The sequence below is a fragment of the Eptesicus fuscus genome, chromosome 4 (genome assembly GCF_027574615.1).
Source record: "Eptesicus fuscus isolate TK198812 chromosome 4, DD_ASM_mEF_20220401, whole genome shotgun sequence".
Taxonomy (NCBI): Eukaryota; Metazoa; Chordata; class Mammalia; order Chiroptera; family Vespertilionidae; genus Eptesicus; species Eptesicus fuscus.
The window spans coordinates 25766327-25787348 of record NC_072476.1 but is presented as its reverse complement, the minus strand read 5'-3'; the positions used below and the strand labels follow the sequence as shown (position 1 = coordinate 25787348).

Sequence of the window (21022 nt, the reverse complement as noted above, 5' to 3'; positions counted from 1 at the left end):
GACATACGTATCTTTTCTAGTACCCTTATACTTACCCATGTCATATTACTTCTTATATTATAGGGTTAATTTGCTTTCTCAATAGATTGTGAAGTCCTTGAAAGTAGGGGCTCTCAAATTAGTTAATGGATTCCTGATTGCCAGTAAGTTAACGTAACTAGGTTCTATGAGTGTAATTAGTTGTGAGTTTTGGGGGAGGTATTGACTACATCTTATTCATCTCAGCTTTTCACATAGCATCTACACTAATAAAAGAGAAATATGCAAATTGACCATACTTCTGCGATGAACATCAGCCAATCAGGAGTGAGTAAGCAAATTAACCCAACAAAGATGGCGGGTTAATTAGCATACACAGGCATGGAGCGGCCAGGCAGGGCAGGACACCTGCTATGAGGGGGACGGCGGAGGGCGGAGGGAGGAGCAGTGCTCTGCCCAGAGCAAGGACTTGCAGGTTCCCGGGTGGCCAGGAGCGAAGCCAGGGGAAGGAAGGCCTATTCTTGCACGAATCTTTGTGCAACAGGCCTCTAGTATAACATAAAATGCTACATGCATTTTGAGCACTCAATAAATATCCATTAAGTGACCCCAGTAAAACTTTCTCACTAAAACCCCAAACAACTAACAGTTTCCTATTATTAGAATAGTTGTCTTTCCTCCTGCTTCCAGTGTTAAAATATGAGTTGACTATATTTAGAAATACTAAAGTACAAAGTTCACTTCCTGTTTTTCTCCCTCTGACCTTGCTCTTCTAATCCACTCGTTATTGATCAGTCTATTTCATCTGCCTCTGTCACTTTACACTCTTGTTGATAAATGAATCAGAATTTTTTCTGTAATCCCTTGCTCCTGTTGCACTAATTCTGTCCTAGAGTCATTTTACATATGAGGAAACTGAAGTTCAGAAAGGATAAGTAGCTTACTTAAGGTATTAATATTTGGCAAATTGTTGAGCAAGTAGGAACCTAAAACTGACTCTAAAACTGTGATGACTACTCCATGGTACTTCCCAGACAGTGGGTCTAGCATGAACCAAAAGCCATGTATGCAACAAGTATGGTGCAAATTAAAGTGAATCTGACATTGTTATAGGGCTTTCATTACATATGAATTTAAAAATATACCTAGCTTTTGTTTCGTTTTTAATTCAGGATGACATCTTATAAAAAATTTACATAAAAAGTTACAAAGATGCATTTATAAACAACATTTGTAAGAAGTAAACTATAGCTGCCTTGGAGACAGCCCCCTTCACAGAAGTTCCGGAGCCAAAGGAGGGGAGTACAATGTCTGGAAAAGGAATTCCAGGTGTCCGTGAGGCTCACGTCAGTTATGAGTGATGACAAACACTTTAAGATATCCATGTGTGCTTGCAAACTCAGTCTCAACATCCTTGGGGACAAAAAAAAGCCCCAAAGAGATTCCAGCTGCAGAGAATAATATCACGCAAATGACTGATTGCATCTGCACGATAAAAACCTACAGGAACACACTCCTTCTCAGGACTGTTCATTTATTCAACACATTATAGACAGTGGAGGAAATGGGTTTTGCTGGCTAACAACTATCTTCTGATGCTGATGCGATATAGAGCCTTCAATGTGACCCACGAACATCAGGATGGCCAGAATACACAGGGCTTCATCGATGTCCATGTTTTCCACTGAATTTCTATGAATTTCAAAGCAACTAGAAAAGCATCCAGAAATAACTGGTGTGTTGAACAAGTACACTTTCTTAAAAAGATCCCTCCTGGTGATTATCTTCAGCTTTTCAAGATTAAGGAAGATACCACAGCAAATAAAAAAAGGGCTCGTGCTTCATCAGAGCCTCGTTTAATAGGAGACTGCCTTCACTTACAGCTTTGGTTACTTCAACAAACTGCATGAGATGATACTTTCTCAAATGCTCAATGGTTGGCATATGACCCAATAGCATTTTTACTGGAAATAAATATATCAGAATCATCCTTTTGTTCTTCTGATTTAAATGGTGACAGTGCTCAAAGGCACAGGACAGTGAACATGGCCATCGAACATGGTCTTTCATCCAACATGGTACCTGTATGTCACCCTCTGCGCTGTGCTATAATCATCTTTCAGGTTTGAGCTGTCCATAGCTCTGATGAGCAGTTTACACAAATGGGGTTTGTTGATCTATCATTATTATTATTATCATTAAATCCTCACCCTAGGAGTGAGCTTATTTTCCCATTGTTTTTAGAGAAAGTGGGGAGGAGAGAGAGAAAAACAACAACTGAGAGAGAGACACATCAATTGGTTGTCTCCCACACGCACCTCGACCGGGGGCAGGATCCAACCTGCAACCCAGGTATGTGCCCTTGATAGGAATCGAACCCACAACCCTGCAGTGCAGAGGCCATTGCTCTACCCACTGAGCCATGCCAGCCAGGGTGAATTTGTTGATCTTAAAGTAAATCTTGAATAACTGATTCACCAGAAATAGTATCCCCCACTTCTTAGCATCCTCTTTACCAGCATGAGTGTCACTGGCACAGACAGGAAAATAGCTCATCAACAATTCAGCCGCTTTTACCAACATTTCCCCGACTTTGCTTTTTCCTTTCTTTTCCAACTGCTGATCTGCATTACTGGCAAATACTTAAAGGTCAAGCATAACTGCATACATGCCAGGCAGAGCCCAGTTTTCGTTTTCTCCTTTGGTGAGGCCAACGGAAACCGTGGATTGGTAACATGAGGATACTTGGAAGACACCAGCTCCACACAGGATGCCCAGTCTCTCGTGTCAATTGCTTCATAAACCTACTATAGGTAGTGATGTGCGCCATGACAATGCCCATCGCTGGGACCGAGTGGAGCCAAAAATATATGAATTATCCTATTATGATCATTTCAAGCCTAATTAGACAGATAGGAAAAAATTCTAAATCTATGTATATATTGTGCTTTGTTTGCATAAATGAGCAGCATGCATATTTGCATACTTTCTCCAAGTCCCTGAAGCTCTCATCTAGATGAGATTAAGAATAGAGAACTAGCCGTGGCTGGTGTGTTCAGTGGTTAGAGCATCAGCTGGCACACCAAAGGGTCGTGGGTTCAATACCCAGTTAAGGGCATGTACCTAGGTTGCATGTTCGATTCAAATCCTGGTCGGGGCACATGTGGGAGGCAACCAATTAATGTGTCTCTCTCACATCAATGTTTCTCTTTATCTCTTCGCCTCTCTCCCTCCCTTTCACTCTCTTTAAAAAAAAAATCAATGGAAAAAATATCCTCAGATGAGGATTAATAACAACAACAAAAAATAATGGAGAACAAGATCTGGTCCAAAGGGATAATAGATATATACAGAAGCTAGAAATTAGCATGTTCTTTATCAGCTTAATTTTACTTTAGCATAGTCACTCTCACATATAAGTTCCCACTTTATGAGAAATTATGCCTCTCACACAGTTACTCAGAGCTGAAATTCTGTGATCTCTATCAAAAGCTGGACATCAAGAGGAGAGGGAATCAAGATGGCAGTGTAAGTAAATGCCAGTAACTCGCCGCCTCCCACAATCACATCAAAGTTACAACTAAAATACAGAACAACCATTATTCAGAACCACCTGAAATCTTGCTGAATGGAAGTCTTACAACTAGAGAAGTAAGAAGAAAGTACATTGAGACTGGTAGGAGGGGCGAAAGCACGGAACGGGCTAGTCCCACACCTACATGTGGTATGTTTTTAATCAGGAGGGATAGCTCAGCTGCAGAGACCTCCTGTGAGAACAAAGGGCTCCCAACCCCACACCAGACCCTCAGCCCAGAGTTCAAGAGCTGGGAAGAGAAGTCACCATAACTTGGGGCTGTAAAAACCAACAGGGATTGTGGCTGAATAACACGAAGGCTGCTGGAGCCCAGGAAGTTCTTACATGTCCCGCTTCCTCTGAGCTCTAGCACTGGGCAGTGGCTTTTGGGGGATCCAGGGACATACAGGGAGGAATAGGACTGTCTGGCATTGGGGCAGGAACTTGAGGGTGGCTTTCTCCCAGACAAGGGTGATCACAGGGGTCATTGTTCCTGTGCTGTGACCTTCCCTGTTGCAGAGCTGACTATTAGCCATATCTGAGTTTACACCAGCATGGCTCACATTGTTCACTCCATCCTAGTGATTCCCTGAGACCCTGCCCCATTCAATTTGCAGCCCCACCCAAGCTGTTGGCAGTGGCTTTTCTACATGAACAGCCTGTCCTGGCTCAGGCTTCAGACTTTGCTAAAATTTCTCAAACAAGCAGCAGCTAGTGTCAGCATGCCTCAAACCTATCAGTAAAAGGCACAAGACCCTGCACTAGCACCAGCCTGCCTTGCTTCACAGCTGGGCCTTGCCTGAGCACTTCCAAGCTCAATACAAGTAGCATCCATCTGCAGATCTCTCTGTAGCTCCTGCCAGGTAGCCTCAGGCAGTGGCTGACTTTACACCTCCCAGGAGGCCCCAGAGCCAGTGCACCCAGTAGACAGCTTCAGACCATACCAGATTACAACTCTACACATCCACAAGTGACACACTCGAGGGAAGACTCAGTGAGCAACAAAGTCCCACTGAAATAAGTCCTGCTCCATAGGGGTGTCTTCTGCACAGCAACTCTTCCACTGTAGTCATAACTGGTCCTCACAGCCAGTTGACCTGGAGGTCAATCTCTCACAGTGATGTTAACAGCAATCAGGGCTCAACTACAATAAGACTGTGCACACAGCCCACACAGGGATGCACCTAGAGTGCCCAGCTCAGGTGACTGGGGAGGCTGAGCCACTGGGCCCTACAGGACACCTACTACACAGGCCACTCTACCAATTCCAGGAGACATAGCAGCTCTACCTAATACACAGAAACAAACACAGGGAAGCAGCCAAAATGTGGAGACAACGAAAACATGTCACAAATGAAAGAAATGGAAGCAAGAAAACTACTGGATAGAGAGTTCAAAATCATGGTTATAAGGTTACTCAAGGATCTTAATGAGACCTTCAAGGGACTCAAAGAGAGCATTAAGGGACTTAGTAAGACTTTCAAGAATCTTAGTGAGAATCTCAAAGACATGAAAAAGACTAGTCAGAAATTAAGCACATACTAACTGAAATAAAGAATAATTTACAGGGATTCAACAGTAGAGTAGAAGATTCTGAGAATCAAATGAATGACTTGGACTATGAAAAAGCAAAAAACACCCAATCAGAAGAGCGAAAAGAAAAAAGAATCAAAAAATATGACAATAGTGTAAAGAGCCTCTGGGACAACTTCAAGCATAACAACATTCACATTATGGGGGTGCCAGAAGAAGAGAGAGAGCAAGATATTGAAAACCTATTTGAAGAAATAATGACAGAAAACTTCCCCTACCTGGTGAAAAAAATAGACTTATAAGTCCCAGAAGCCCAGAGAGTCCCAAACAAGAACCTAAAGAGACCCGGACCAAGACACATCAAAATTAAAATGCCAAGGGCTAAAGACAAAGAGAGAATCTTAAAAGCAGTTAGTTACCTACAAAAGAGAACTCATATGACTGTCAGCTGATTTCTCAACAGAAACTTTGCAGACTAGAAGGGAGTAGCAAGAAATATTCAAAGTGATGAATAGCAAGGACCTACAACCAAGATTACTCAGCAAAGCTATCATTTACAATTGAAGGTCAGATAAAGAGCTCCACAGACAAGAAAATTCTAAAGGAGTTCATCACCACCAAACCAGTATTACTTGAAATGTTGAAGAGTATTCTTTAAGAAGAGGAAGAATAAGAAGAAAAAAAGATAAAAATATGAACAATCAAATGGCAATAAATACATATCTATCAACAACTGAATCTAAAAATCAAAGTAAACAAACAAGAAACCTAATGAACAAAATAAACTGATGAATAAAATAGAATCAGAGACATGGAAACATGAAACAGACTGACGACTCTCAGAGGGAAGAGGGGGGTGGGTGGGAAAAGATTAACCAAAGATCTTATATGCATATATGGACACAGACAATAGGGTGGTGAAGGCCTGGGGCAGGGCGGGCATTGGGGAGATAGAAGGGGGACATCTGCAATACTCTCAACAATAAAGATTTTTTAAAATAAAAAATAAAAAGCTGGACATCAAATCTTTGATCAGAAACCACTATTATAACAATCTGTATTGGAGATTTTTATCTTCCTGTATCTTTCCAAGGATTATATAATGCAGTGTGTGCACAACCATGTATTGTTATTTAATTTTTCCAGAGTATACAATTTCCTCCACTTCAATAATGGATGAATAAAAAGCAAACCCCAGTCACAATACCTAAAATGTTAAACATTCTTTCAGGGAAACTTACTCCTACACTTCAATTAACAAATGTGTATTGAGCATATAAATGGGTATGATTCATCATGTACCTTCAAAGAACTAGCAACTTAGCCGGGGTAGAAGACAAGAAACTATGTGATGAAATAATAAGATGGTAATACAAAAGGTATGAAAAAGGACATACAGGATTATATCCATGGGCTACAGAGAAAGAAAATTATATCAGAATGAATTTTAAAAGATAAGCAGGACTTCCATTGTAGGAGTGAGGGAAATAAAGTGTGTCTTGAGCAGAGAAAATAAGATAACAGGAAGCCTCAAGGTGGAAAAGAATAGCAGGGATTCAGAAAATATTAAGCAATAAACATAGCCAGAGTATAGGGAAATAATAGCACATAAAACATAAAAACATAATTGCATAACCTCAGAGTTCTTAGTAATCAAAACAATCTGCTAAAATTTAATGCACAAACCCCTCAAGCTACATAAAAAAAAAAGGCCGGAGAAAGCATATCCAGCATGGGAAAGGAAGGCACTCCAAAAGTCTGATCCTCCGTAAAAGTAATGAGAAGACTGGCAAAATGCAAACTCAACTTTTTCAGAAATCTGAAAATTAACCAAAGGCTTGCAACAATTCAAGAAACACTTATCCAACAAAATCAGCTGACTTTCAGTAAGCAGAACAAGATTTATGGCATTTTAATTCTCCCAATTCCCTTTACCCAGCTCTGTGGAAGACTTGGAAACCAATCCTATCTAATAAAGAGAAAATAGGCTAATTGACTGTCATGCCCTCACAAAAATGGCAGCGCCCACAGCCAATAAGGAGGGAATATGCTAATTGACTGCCACACCCTCAAAGAGAGAGTGCAGGCTGGGCTGAGGGGACCCCCCTTGCATAAATTTCGTGCACCAGGCCTCTAGTAACCTATAAGCATGATAGCTATGAAGAACAGTAGCCCAGCAACTATTTAAGAAGAATAGGTTAGGAGCTCCCCCAAACCCACATTTCCAAAGAACTGTCACTACTTAACCTATCTGGAAAAGCTACATTCTCAGGGCTTATCTTTATTGGACCTGAATCAGAGCGCCCTCAATGTGACATTCCTATGCCCAGGGCATTTGTTAAAAATATTGAGACAATTTATTTTTATTGTTTTCTTTTCTTTGTAAGTTGTGTTTATTTGTATTTCTGTACCCAAAATACATGTATATTTTATTTTTATTGAATCTCTTGGGATGACATCCTAATTATAGACAAATATGCAAATTGACCATACCTCCGACACACCCACAAGCCACGCCTACAAGCCACGCCCACCATCCAATCAGAGCAAGCATGCAAATTAACCCAAACCAAGATGGCTACAGCCACAGAGAGCAAGGTTTCCTAGGTAACAGAGGAAGCCAAGCTTTCCGCCTGCCCTTGCCAGGCCTAAGCCTCCACTCAAGCTACAAAGTTTCAATTATAGAAGGTAAACAAATTCAAACAAATGGCGGCAGAATGGAGCTTGAGAAAGCAGGCCAGAGTTGCCGCCGGCAACAGGGGAAGCAAAGCTTTCTGCACACCCTGGCCAGAAAGTTAAGGCAACAAAGTTTCAATTATAACCCCAACACAAATGGCTGCCTGCCTCGAGGGAGCCCCAGGCTTGGCTCCACTCCAGGCTACAAAGTTTCAATTGTAGAAGGAAAATAAATTCCAGATACCAGGGCCTCCACTTGGGTTGCCAGGGGACGTGGCCGGCCTGCAAACCACCACAGGCCCCTCACTCAGGCCGCCCCACACCCCAAGGGAACCCCCACCTGATCCGGGACACCCTTCAGAGCAAACCAGCTGGCCCCCACCCGTGCACCAGGCCTCTATCTTATTAGAGTAATATACAGATTGATCATCACTGCAACACACAATATAGCTGCCCCCATGTGGTCAAAGATCCTGCCCCCATGTGGACACAAGATGGCCACCACAAGATGGCCAGCAGGAGAGGGCAGTTGGGAGGCACCCGGCCTGCAAGGGAGGGCAGTTGAGAAGGACCAGGCCTGCAAGGGAGGGCAGTTGGAGGTGATCAACCCTGCAGGAGAGGGCAGTTAGGGGTGACCAGGCCGGCAGAGGAGGGAAGCTGGGGGCAAACAGGCTGGCAGCAGAGTGGTTAGTGGGTGATCAGGCTGGCAGGCAGAAGCGGTTAGGGGCAATCAGGAAGGCAGGCAGGCAAGCAGTTGGGAGCCAGCAGTCCTGGATTGTGAAAGGGATGTCCGACTGCCCACCGGGATCGGGCCTAAACGGGCAGTCGGACATCCCTTGAGGGGTCCCATATTGGAGAGGGTACAGGCTGGGCTGAGGGACAACCCTCCTCCGTGCACGAATTTCGTGCACCGGGCCTCTAGTTGGTTAATAAAATTACATAGTTTTCAGGGGCATAATTCTATCATTCACCACCTGTATTTTGTATTGTGTGTATACCACCCCAAATCAAGTTTCCTTCCATCACCATTTATCCCCCTTTACCCTTTTCTACTTCCCCTACTCCCCTTTCCCTCTGGTAATCACCATACTGTTGTCTGAGACAATTTTTAATTGAACTGTTTTATTTTTAAGATTTTTAAATTGCAATTTAACATAGTGGTTACACATTTATATAACTTATAAAATGATCTTTCCAGTAAGTCTAGTACCCCCAGACACCATAGTTATTACAATATTTTTTACTACATTCCATGTGCTGTACTTTACATCCCCATGACCATTTGTAACTGCCAATTTGTACTTCTTAATCCCTTCATCTTTTTCACGCATCTCCCCAAGCCCCACCCACCTGGCAACCATCAGTTTGTTTTCTGTATCTATGAGTTTGTTTCTCTTTTGTTTGTTCACTTTAGGTTTTTTAGATTCCATATTAAGTGAAATCATATGGTATTTGTTTTTCTGTTTGACTTTTTTCAATACCCAACAAGGTTCATCCTTTTTGTTGCAAATGGTAAGATTTCATTCTTTTATGGCCAAGTAATATTCTATTGTACATATGTATCATGTCTTCTTTATCCAATCTCCTATTGATGAACACTTAGGTTGCTTCCATACCTTGGCTATTGTAAATAATGCTGCAGTGAACAAAGGAATTCATATATACTTCTTAATAAGCGTTTTGGATTTCTTCAAATAAATACCAGGAAGTGGAACTGAGTCATAAGGTACTTCTATTTTTAACTTTTTGAGGAATCTCTATACTGTTTCCCATAATGGCTGTACCAATTTGCAATCCCACTAACAGTGCAGGAGGGTTCCCTTTTCTCCTCAACTTATAATTGTTTGTGGATGTATTGATAATAGCCATTTTGACAGGTATGAGGTGATATCTCATTGTGGTTCCATTTCTCTGATGATTAGTGACATTGAGCATCTTTTCATGTCTATTGGCCATCTGTATGTCATCTGGAAAAATGTCTATTTAGGTCCTCTGCCCATTTTTAAAATGGAATGTTTGTCTTTTTTGGTGTTACCTGTATGAGTTCCTTAGATATTTTGGATATTAACTTCTTATTGGATATATCATTGCCAAATATCTTCTCCCATTCATTAGGTTATCTTTTCATTTTGTAGATTGTTTCCTTTGCTGTGCAAAAACTTCTTAGTTTGATTTCATATGTGTGGGTCTTGATTTTTTTATTCATTCAGCCACATCATGTCTTTTAATAGGAGCATTTAATGCACTTACAGTTAAAGTGATTATTGATCGGTATGTAGTTATTGTCACTTTATTATTCATATTTTGTATCTTTTTTTTTTCTTCTTCAAGAAATCCCTTTAATGTTTCTTGTAATATTGGTTTGGTGGTGGTGAGTTTCTTTAGTTTCTTTTATTGTCTGGGAAGCTCTTTATCTCTCCTTCAATTCTAAATGATAGCCTTGTTTGGTAGTAGTTTCCTTGCTTTTCATCACTTGGTTGTAGTTTCCTTGCTTTTCATCACTTTGAATATTTCCACCCAATCAGTTGACAGTCTTATCAGGCTCCCTGGTATGTAACTAACTGCTTTTCTCTTGCTGCTTTTAAGATTCTGTCTTTGCCTTTAACTTTTGGCATTTTAATTATGATGTGTCTTGGTGTGGGCATCTTTGGATTCATCTCATTTGGGACTTTTTGGGTTTCCTGAACTAGTATGTCTATTTCCTTGCCAGGATAGAGAAATTTTTAATTATTATTCTTCAAATAGGTTTTTTAATCCCTTGCTCTCTCTTCTCCTTCTGGTGTCCCTATAATGTGAATGTTTGTATGCTTGAAATTGACACTGAGGACTCTTACACTATCCTCATTTTTTAAATTTTTTCTTTTTACTGTTCTAATTGGATGTTTTCTGATACCTTTTCTTCTAAATCACTGATTTCGATCCTCTGCTTCATCTACTCTACTGTTCTTTTCAGCTCATATATTCCTCATTTCAGTTATTGGATTCTTCACTTCTATTTTTTAATAATCTCTATGTCCTTTTTATGTTATACCTCTTAGTTGAAATTCTCACTGAGTTCATCTATTCTTCCCTTAAGTTCACTTTAACCAGTGTTTTGAACTCTGCATCTGATAGACTGCTTGCCTCCATTTTGTTTAGTTCTCCCCCCCCCCCCCCCCGTCATTTCACGTGGGACGTGTTTCTTTGTCTTCCCGTTTTGGCTGCCTGGGTTTGTTTCTACATATTATATAGATCTGCTAAGTTCCCAGTGTTAGGAGGGTGACTTTATGTACTAGGTGTCCCAAGGAGCCCAGTGGCACAGTCTCTCTGGTCACCTGAGCCGGGTGTTCCAGGGATGTCCCTTGTGTGAGTTACATGTGCCTTCCTGTTGTGATTGAGCCTTGACTGCTATTGGCACACCAGTGCGTGGGATTGATCCTCAGGCTGACTGGTTATGAGGACTGGCCATTATTACAATGGATGAGCTGTTTTGTGGAGGGCTGATCCCCCAAAGTGGGATTCACTGCTGCAGGGCTCTGGTGCCTGCTGAATCCACCCTTTAGGCATGTTGTTTGTGGAGTTAACTGGGTAGTGCTCTTGTATAGTCTGAAGCTGGCCACCAAGTTTGTTGATTCTGGGGCCTCTTGCAAGAGGTTCTGATGCAGACCCAGATCAGCTGTAGCTTGTGGCTGGCCTGGGGCCACCTGGTAGGAGCTACAAAGTGACTTACAATTGGTAGCTGTCTGTGCTGGGCTTGGAGGTGCCTGGGAATGGCTAGGCTGCCAAGCGTGGCCAGCTGCCACTAGTGCCAGACTGGGAGTCACTTAGCAAGAGGCATAGGGCATGCTGAGTCCAGGTGCTGCTTGGGGTCTGTGAACCTTTGAGAGATATTAGGCAAGTCCAAGACATGGGCTGAGGCCACCACTTGTAACAGCCACTGAGGGAGATTCAGCCTATGCATGAGTTGGATGGGACAGGTTCTCAGGGAATTAAGAGTGTGGGGAGTTCGATGGACACTCAGATTTGGAGCCCACCTGCATCTGCCTGCTTTGTGAGGAGAGGGTTCCACAAAGGAACAAAATGGCTGAGAGAGCTGCCCCTCCAGCCCTGGTCCTGAAGTCAGACAATGCAGTTCCTCCCCATATATCCCTGGTGCTTTTTGAGCTGCTGCCCAGTGCTAGAACTCAAGTGACTGTGTCCATCATTAAGTAAGTCCATGTGGGGGCCCTTTAAGAGGAACACTGGGCCCTAGCTGGTTTGGCTCAGTGGATAGAACGTCAGCCTGTGGACTAAAGGGTCCCGGGTTCGATTCCGGTCAAGGGCACATGCCTGGATTGTGGCTCGAACCCCAGTAGGGGGCGTGCAGAAGGCAGCCAATCAATGATTCTCTCTGAGATCAATAAAAATATATATATATATATATATATATAAAAAGAGGAACACCCGGGATTCCAGCAGCCCTCTATCTCAGCCAAATGGAATCCCTCCTGATTTTCACAGCCAGATACTGTGGGGACTCCTGTTCCCAGCACTGGTGCTCTGGACTGAGAATCCAGGTGTGGGGATTACACCCCAGCTCCTCAGGGGTACCTCCACAGCCAAGATATCCTTCCCAATTCTTAACTGCCACATGTGGGTATGGGGCCAGCCTATTTCACATCTCCATCCCTCTAACCAGGCTTGACTTAGCTTTTTTATATCCTTAGTTATAAGAGTTCTGTTGAGCTAGTCTTCAGTTGGTTCTCACTAGTGGTTGTTCTATAATTTAGTTGTAATTCTGATGTGGTTATGGGAGGAGGCTAGCACAGTGTTTACCTACTCTGCCATCTCAGAAACTGAGATAATTGTTTAATTAGTTGTCTGCAGTGACAGTAACAGTTGAGGCAAACAATACATTGATCAAACACTTAAAAAACTGAGGAATGAGTTGTACATAATAGGGCTTAGAAAAGCTCCAATATATTCTTGGAAACCTAGAAAGCATGCACATGCCCAGGAAAGACTTGGGAAGGCTCTCACCTCTAGCTGTCCTTGATGTTCTGCACAAGCAGAAAGTGTAGGCTAAGGCACAGTGTGAACTGCATGAAGGAAGTCAAAATACACACACACACACACACACACACACACACACACACACGCACACGCAAAGGCTGGGAGACTAATAGTTTCAAGACATTTAAGGAAATCTGTCCAATCAGTAGATGACCACTAGGCTAACCAAGCAGAGACTTTACAGAGTTAGACCCAAAAAGCAACAACAAACTTTGGGGGAGAAAGGTTTGATTTCCAGTGTAGCCACATTATATTATTTAAAGTGTCAATTTTCAGCCCCGCTGGCATGGCTTGGTGGTTGGGCATCAACCTAAACCAGGAGCTCATGGTTCAATTTCCGGTCAGGGCATATGCCCAGATTGTGGGCTCTATCCCCAGTGTGAGGCATGCTGGAGGCAGCCAATCAATGATTCTTTCTCATCATTGATGTTTCTGTCTCTCTCTCTCTCCCTCTCCCTTCTCTCTGAAATCAATAAAAATATATTTTAAAAATACAGTATCAATTTTCAACAACAACAAAAAACTATGAGATACATAAAGATATAAGAAAATATTGTCCATACACAGGTGAAAAGGTGAAGTCAATAGAAACTATCCCTGAGGTAGCCCAGATGTTGGACTTACTAGACAAAAACTTTAAATCAAATCAGCTATTGTAAATATGTTCAAAAAACTAAAGAAGACCATATCTAAATAATGAAAGAAAATTATGAGAATTATTTCTCACTAATAAAGAATGTCACTAGAAATACTTTTTTTTTTAAGAACCAAAGAGAAATTCTAGAGTTGAAAAGTACAATAAGTGAAACAAAAAATTCACTAGAGGGGCTCGACAGCAGATTTAAGCTAGCAGAAAAATCAGCTAGCTTAATAGACAGATCAATTTTCTAGTCTGAAGAACAGAAAGAAAAAGAAATGAAGAAAAATGAACTGAGCCTCAGACCTGTGACATATCATCAAGCATACCAAAATATGCATAAAGTCCCAAAGACATAAAGAGGGGAAAAATCAAATTTATATAAATAAATGGCTGAAAACATCCTAAATTCAATGAAATACATTAAACTCCCAAGGAACTAGATAAACACCAAATAGGATACACTCTAAGATATGTGCACATAGACACATTATAATCAAACTGACAAAAGCTAAAGACAGGATCTTGAAGGCACCAAGAGAAAAGTGACTCATCTATATATATAAAAGCCTAAGCGACCAGCCAACCGACCAACTGGCTGCTAACATGTGCACTGACCACCGGGAGAAGAAGCTCAACGTAGAAGCTGACGAGCTGCGGTGACTTGGCAGCTATGGTTCTCAAGTAACACACCCGGAACCAGAGAGGAGGGAGCCTGATTCCGGGGTGCATCACCTGAGAACGGCCCTCTTGCAATCCAGGACCCCTTGGGGGATGTCAGAGAGCCAGTTTTGGCACAATCCCCACAAGCCACGCTGAGGGACCCCACCAGTGCACAGCACCAGGCCTCTAGTCACATATAAAATCCTCAGTAAGATAAAAAGCTGACTTCTCAAGGAAAACCACAGAGGCCTGAGGCAATGGGATGACATATTCATGGTGCTAAAAGAACTATCAATCATTAATTCTATACCTAACAAAACCATCCTTTTAAAAATAAAGGATAAATTAGAACATCCCCAGTAAACAAAACTGAGAAGAACTGTTGTACAAAAAATAAAGGGAGTCGTTAAGGCTAAAATGAAAAGACACTAGTCAGTAACCCAAATCCACATGAAAAGAATAAACAGCACCAATAACAATAACTACACAAATAAATACAAAAGATAGTATAAACTCATGTTTGTTTCTAAATCTTTTCTGTTTCTATCTAAATTAAAAGACAGCCCAACTGGCGTGGTGCAGTGGTTGTTGACCTATGAACCAGGAGGTCACGGTTCGATTCCTGGTCAAGGCATATGCCCAGGGAGCAGGCTGGATCCCCTGTGTGGGGCATGCAGGAGGCAGCTGATCAATGATTCTTGCTCATTATTGATGTTTCTATCTCTCTCTTCCTCTCCCTTCAATCAATAAAAATATATTTAAAAAACAATAATTAATTAATTAATTAAAAGACAACTGCATATAGCAATAATTTTAAAACCATCAATGGACTTTTAATGTAAAATATGTAATTGAATGACAATAAGAATACAAAGGAAGGGAAGTGAACAGAGCTCTATTAAAGTAAAGGCTTTACACACTATTGAAATTAAGTTGGTATTAATCTAAAGTAAATTGTTTTAAAATATTAATTGTAATCACCAGGAAAATAAAGAAAAGTTGCAAAAGAAATAATAAGCTAATTGAAGTATACACTGAAAAACCCTATATAATAAAAGCCTAATATGGCCCTGGCCGGTTTGGCTCAGTGGATAGAGCGTCGGCCTGTGGACTGAGGGGTCCCGGGTTCGATTCCGGTCAAGGGCATGTACCTTGGTTCAGGCACATCCCCAGTAGGGGGTGAGCAGGAGGCAGCTGATCGATGCTTCTCTCTCATCGATGTTTCAACTCTCTATCCCTCTCCCTTCCTCTCTGCAATAAAATATATTTTTTAAAAATAAATAAATAAATATAAAAGCCTAATATGCTAAGTGTCCGGTCAGCCATTCAACCAATCAAAGCTAATGATATGCTAAGGCTGCTCAACCGCTCACTATAATGTGCACTGACCACCAGGGGGCAGACACTCCAACCAGTAGGTGAGCTTGCTGTTGGGGTCCGGCCAATCGGAACTGAGCGAGACGGACCAGACACTCCCTGGAGCCCTCCCGCAGTCCCTCCCCGTCTGGCCAACCTCCTGCGTCCCTTCCCAGCCCAGATCGTGCACCAGTGGGGTCCCTCAGACTGGCCTACACCCTCTCGCAATCCAGGACCCCTCGGGGGATGTTGGAGAGACGGTTTCGGCCTGATCACGCAGGCCAGGCCTCTAGTATTCAATAAGGAAAGCAGTAATGAAGGAATAGAGAAACTAAAAAGACAAGTCATATAGAAAACAAATAGCAAAATGGCAAGACACACAGAAAACAAATAGCAAAATATAAATCTGAATGGACTGGTAATTACATTAAGTGTAAATGGATTAAACACTCAAGAGGTAAGAAAGACTGTGCAAGTATGAATGACCTGTTAGCAGCCAAGAAACAGCTGGTCAGCTTGCAAAACTGTGAGTTCATGATGTTTTACATTATTTACCAAAGTAATTCATTCAGCCAATTTTCATCAAGTTTCTAAAATATATCCAGCACTAGGTAAGGCAGTGATAAAAAGATAAATAAGGCACTGTGATATAATAATTATTATAGAACAAAATATAGCATATTAGGTCTTCATCCCTGGTTCCTAGCACAGAGCCCTATGATCCTTGGAATTTATTATACACAGTAAGTCGTTTTCAACCATATCTTGGAGGAAGGAACCATCCCCTGACCTCCAGGGAGAAAGGGGCTGTAGATTAAGTTAATGACCTATGGTCAATTATTTAATCATTTAGGTCTGTGTGATAAAGCCTCCATAAAAACCCTAACTGAAGAGTTTTGGAGAGCTTCTGGACTGGTGAACACAAGATACTGGGAGGATGGCATGGCCAGAGAAGGCATGGAAACTCCATACCCCTTCCCATATCCTGCCCTATACATCTCTTCCATTTGCCTGTTACTGAGTTACAGCCTTTATAATAAACAAGTAAGGACAAGTAAAGACCTTTTTATTATTATTATTATTTCTGTGATAATTCTAGCAAATTATCAACCTGAGGAGGAGGTTGTGGAAAGCCCCAATTTATAGCCAGTTGGTATAAATTAAAGTACAGGTCACAACCTGAAACTTGCTACTGGCATCTGAAGCGAGGTGACGGAGTTCCTCCTGGTCTGTGCAGTCTGCAACTAACTCCAGATAATTAGTGTTATAATTGAGTTAAATTATAGGACACCTCGTTGGTGTCTAGAGAGTTGGAGAAATGCTTAATGTAAGGGGAAAACCCACACATTTAGTATAAGAAGTGTTGTGTGTAATGTAGAGGAAATAGTAGTTTATTTTTAGGCATGGTCCCAGACCTCAAGAAATTCCTAGTCTTGAGAAAAAGTGGACCCATGAGAAATAAGTTAGAGAAAATGTGATCATAGGTACATGTACTTTAATATGGTATATGTACAAAGTACCATGAAAATAAGCAAGTAATAATGCCAACAAAACTGAATTCATCCTGATTTTTAAAGGATGAGTTCAATATTATAATTCCTTGGGGTTCTAGCACTCCCTCTTTGAGCTGTCAGCCCAGTTCTCAGCATTAGCTGCGTATTATTTACCATCACATAGGAAGCATTTTTTAAATGACAAGGTCTGGCCCCACCCAGACCAAGTGAATCAGAATCTCTAGAGATACTTTGATCCCCTCATCCTTACACTTTAAAAGCTCCCGAGGTGGCTTTAAATTAGAGCCTGGGTTGAAAATGGCTGACACAGACTCTGTTTAGAAGAAACATAGCATAGACCTCAACCAATCTCCTGGCAATGAGGAGGGAAAGAAAAGGATTGCAGGTGGAACAATAGGATCTACAAGAGACTTAATGTCAGGAAAGAAGAGGGTTCTAAGCTTTCTAGGGTAAAGACCTTAAAATAGTGTTTGTGTATGTGATTGAGGGGACTATGAGTAGAGGGAAGGGAAAGGAAAAGATAACCAAGTTTAAAGTACCAAGTATCCAGTATATTTTTATCCAACAGACAGATGAAAAAAAAAGAAACACACAAAGTTCAAGAAAAATGGGGACTGAACATACATCTTTGAAAACTATAAATAAACAGGTGCCATTGGAAGCCATGAGAAAAAGTGTAACGCACAAGGAAATTAAAAAGAACAGAGAAAAGAATAAAAACTGAAATTCTAAAGAATACCACGTTAATGTGAAGGAACAAAAAGAGGGAAGCATCAAGGGAAGGTTTTTGTTTTTGTTTTGGATGTGGGCTGAGAGAAAAAACGAGAATAAAGCGGGAGGTCGGAGATGTTAGTCTTAGCTAGGAGGACTTCCTCTGATAACAGAAAAGATCAGAAATCAGATAGGTACAGGCACACAGGAAAATGAGACCCTTAAAGAGTTCACAGCCAATGCCCATCAATTTCTTCTGTGAGGTAGGAGGCAAAATAAGCAATGAAAGGAACTCAGGAGTAGGACAAATGGTTAGAGGAGAATGGTAAAAATCGGTGGACAGCCATTTAGGCTTTTAGTACAGAAGAGGAACCTAAAGGGCAAGTCAAAGCATACCCAGGCAGTGAGAGTACAGTTGGAATCCAGTTTAGAACAGCACCAGCGGCTCAGTGACATGATTGTCTCCAGCCTGCTCTGGAGATCCCGGGAGTAGGAAAAAAGCCAAGTGTTTGATTCATCCAAGCTTGGAGACCATCACAGCAAATGTGGCAAGAATGGCTTGAGGCCAGTAACATGGCTCTTATAATTTTAAAAAGTCCAATTTATATTATTCTTTGAAAAATGGACTGCAGCTCTTTCCTCTGATAGCCAGAAAGTGTGTTCGGGACCCAAAGGGGGGCAGTTGAGAGGTTGGGGGGGGGGCAGATGAGTGGGGGGGAGTGGGTGTGTGAATTACCTTTACTTTAGAGAACTCGTCAGAATCGTCACTCCTAAGCTTTTTAAAAAAATTAATTTTAGAGAGAGAGGGAGGAAGGGAGAGAGAGAGAGAGAGAACCATTGATGTGACATAGGTTGCCTCCCATATGCGCTCTCACCACCGGGATAGAACAGACAACCTGGGTATATGCCCTGACCAGGAATCAAACCCACACAGGACTAGCTCCAATCAACTGAGCCACACTGGCCAGGGCACTCCTAAGCATTACTGAGCCCTTCAGCAATTGATTCCAAAAAATCTAAACCCGATTCCTCCAAATTCTTAAAGAATGAAAATTCACCGCGGACTGGACTAGCAGAGAGAGAAACACATTAAACGCTTCTATCTAACACACAATGCTAATTTCAGCTGTGAGGTAGGGGCCCTTTCCTCCTACAAACAGATGGGGATGGGGAGGAGGGGAATAAGGGGGGAAATTATATTGCAAAGCTCACTAAGAATTGCTGACAACACCAATTAATATAAAATAGTATAAAACGGTAAATATAAAATATAAAACAATATATAACATAAAGATCACACTTGGGAGTTCACGAATTCATCCTGCCACCACCCACACCACTCTTCAGGGAGGGGGTTATCTCTATGGATAGTGGACCTCTTGCTACCACCATCTGGAGAGGAAGCACACGGGCCTGGAAGGAGCCTCAAAGACTAACGTGTGAGCCTCCACCATGCGCCAGACCTACTGTGTGCCAGGCTCCCTCCGGGCAAGGCACTTTACATGCTATGGTTGCAGCACACTTCAAGACGAATCCAGATGTCAGGACCATAGACCTGACATTCAGGGGAGTATTAAAGTGACTGAAGGCTTAAAGTGTGAAGGAAGAAGTGTTCGCTAAGGTGGTTGGTGAAAAGTGAGGGGAGAAGAGGCGAGTTTGGAAAGGAAGGCATCTGGGAGCAAATGGGCATGACCCAGGACATGGGGGGGGGGGGGGGAATGTGGAGAGTACACGGTGTAAAGAGCGGGGACAGGGAGAGGGGTGCGCCTGCAGAAGCGAAGCCCGGGGAGAGGTAAGGGCAGAAGTCCGATCCCGGCGGGATGATGCGAAGAGAAGGGGTCTCATCCTTCGAAGGTGCACGAAAGAATGGGGGGAAGCGGGGGCCGGGAAGCGGTGTCAGCCCGGAGAGAAGGAAGGGGAGACGCGGGAGGCCCACCCCGGCGGGGGGCCAGCGGGCGACCCAGAAGCCGAGACCCGGAAACCCTGCCCCTGGGGGAAGGGGGGTGCATGCAGGGGGCGGCCCGGCCACAGCGTGGGGCGCCGCGCTTGGGGGGCGGGACTGGACAACTGCCCCGGGGCAAACCGGGAGATGTACCGGCAGAGGCGACGTGGGGCCGAGGGATGCCCGGCCGGAGCCCGCCGGGTCCGGGCGCCAGGTGGGCGGCGGCGGGCGGGTAGCGGGCCGCGGCGAGCGCGGCGTCCCCCTTACCTGGGATGAGTGAGGAGCCGCCGCGCCGCCTCCCCAGCATCCTGGGCTCAGCCGCTTCTCCCACCGCCCTAGGCGGGGGCCATCCCGCCCGCCCGGGAGCCCGCCCTCACGGCCAGGCGCCAGCTGCGGCCAGCCCAGCCCGGCCCCTCGGAGCAGCGCGACGCGACCCGCGCCCGCGGCCGCCTCAACAGCGACTCCCGCAGTTGCAGCCTCGGCGCCGGCCGCCGAGCTCCCGGGCGGGCGCGGGATCACACGCCTGCGGGGATTGGCTGCCTGGGCGATGTGTCCGTCTCTCTGATTCGTCAGCTTCCCAGGCTCCCCACCGAGGAGGCGGAGCCGCGAGTTGCGCCGAGTCCCGCAGGCGCTGAGGGGCGGGGGTGGGTCTGACGTTGTGGTCGGGCGGGTGCCCCTCGTCTCTGCGAGTGCGCGCTCCTCGCAGGGACTCCCGGGGCGCCACCTGCTTGGGCGGGTTGTTGCTGGAGCAACAGCGAGCGTGGCCTGGATGGAGGGGAGCCGGGCGGAGGTGGTTGTCCGCGCGCAGCTCCAGCCCTTTACGTGGGTGGCCTTCATGCGTGAAACCCGGGGTTTCGGGAAGCCCCCCTCTCTGTCCACTGCTTCAAATACCAACCATGTGCCCGCTACTAGCAAGAGGAGCTTTCATCGCATAGGACAGAACTCACACATGCAAATAGATTCCAACTATATTCCCTGCCACGCAAACGTGTAAATGAGTGAGCAAATTCTGCCCCTGTTGCCGGGGAGAGGAGCTGATCCCTGAAAGGAAGAACTGAAAGCTGGGAAAGGAGAACAGGGTAGAGAGGGAAGGGAGAGGTAGGGGAAAGGGGTGAAATGTCACACTGAAAATTAACTGTTCCCGTTTACAATTCCCTCTGAGAAAATGAATAAAAGGAGTCTTGGCCATAGCTCAGTTGGTTAGAGCATTGTCACCACCATACGCCAAGGTTGTGGGCTCCATCCCCATTCAGGGCACATACAAGAATCAACCAATAAATGCATAAATAAGTGGAACATCATCAAGTCTCTCTCTCTCTCTCTCTCTCTCTCTCTCTCTCTCTCTCTCTCTCTCTCTCTCTCTCTCTCTCGTTTAAAATGAAGTAGGGAGACCCCTGAAGAGGAAA

The 21022-nt window shown here is 43.7% G+C and overlaps 1 protein-coding gene and 1 pseudogene across 4 annotated transcripts in view; both read right to left on the bottom strand.

Moving 5' to 3' along the window:
• Positions 1-20070, bottom strand: part of TPST1 (tyrosylprotein sulfotransferase 1) — a 77094-nt gene extending 57024 nt beyond the window's left edge. For all 4 annotated transcript variants that reach the window (XM_054714809.1, XM_008141513.3, XM_054714808.1 and 1 more), the window contains exon 1: positions 19884-20070. The gene's annotated coding sequence lies outside the window, so the exon portion shown is untranslated. The remainder of the gene's footprint in view (positions 1-19883) is intronic.
• Positions 1518-2827, bottom strand: LOC103286269 (PCI domain-containing protein 2-like; annotated as a pseudogene).
• Positions 20071-21022: the final 952 nt, after the last annotated feature.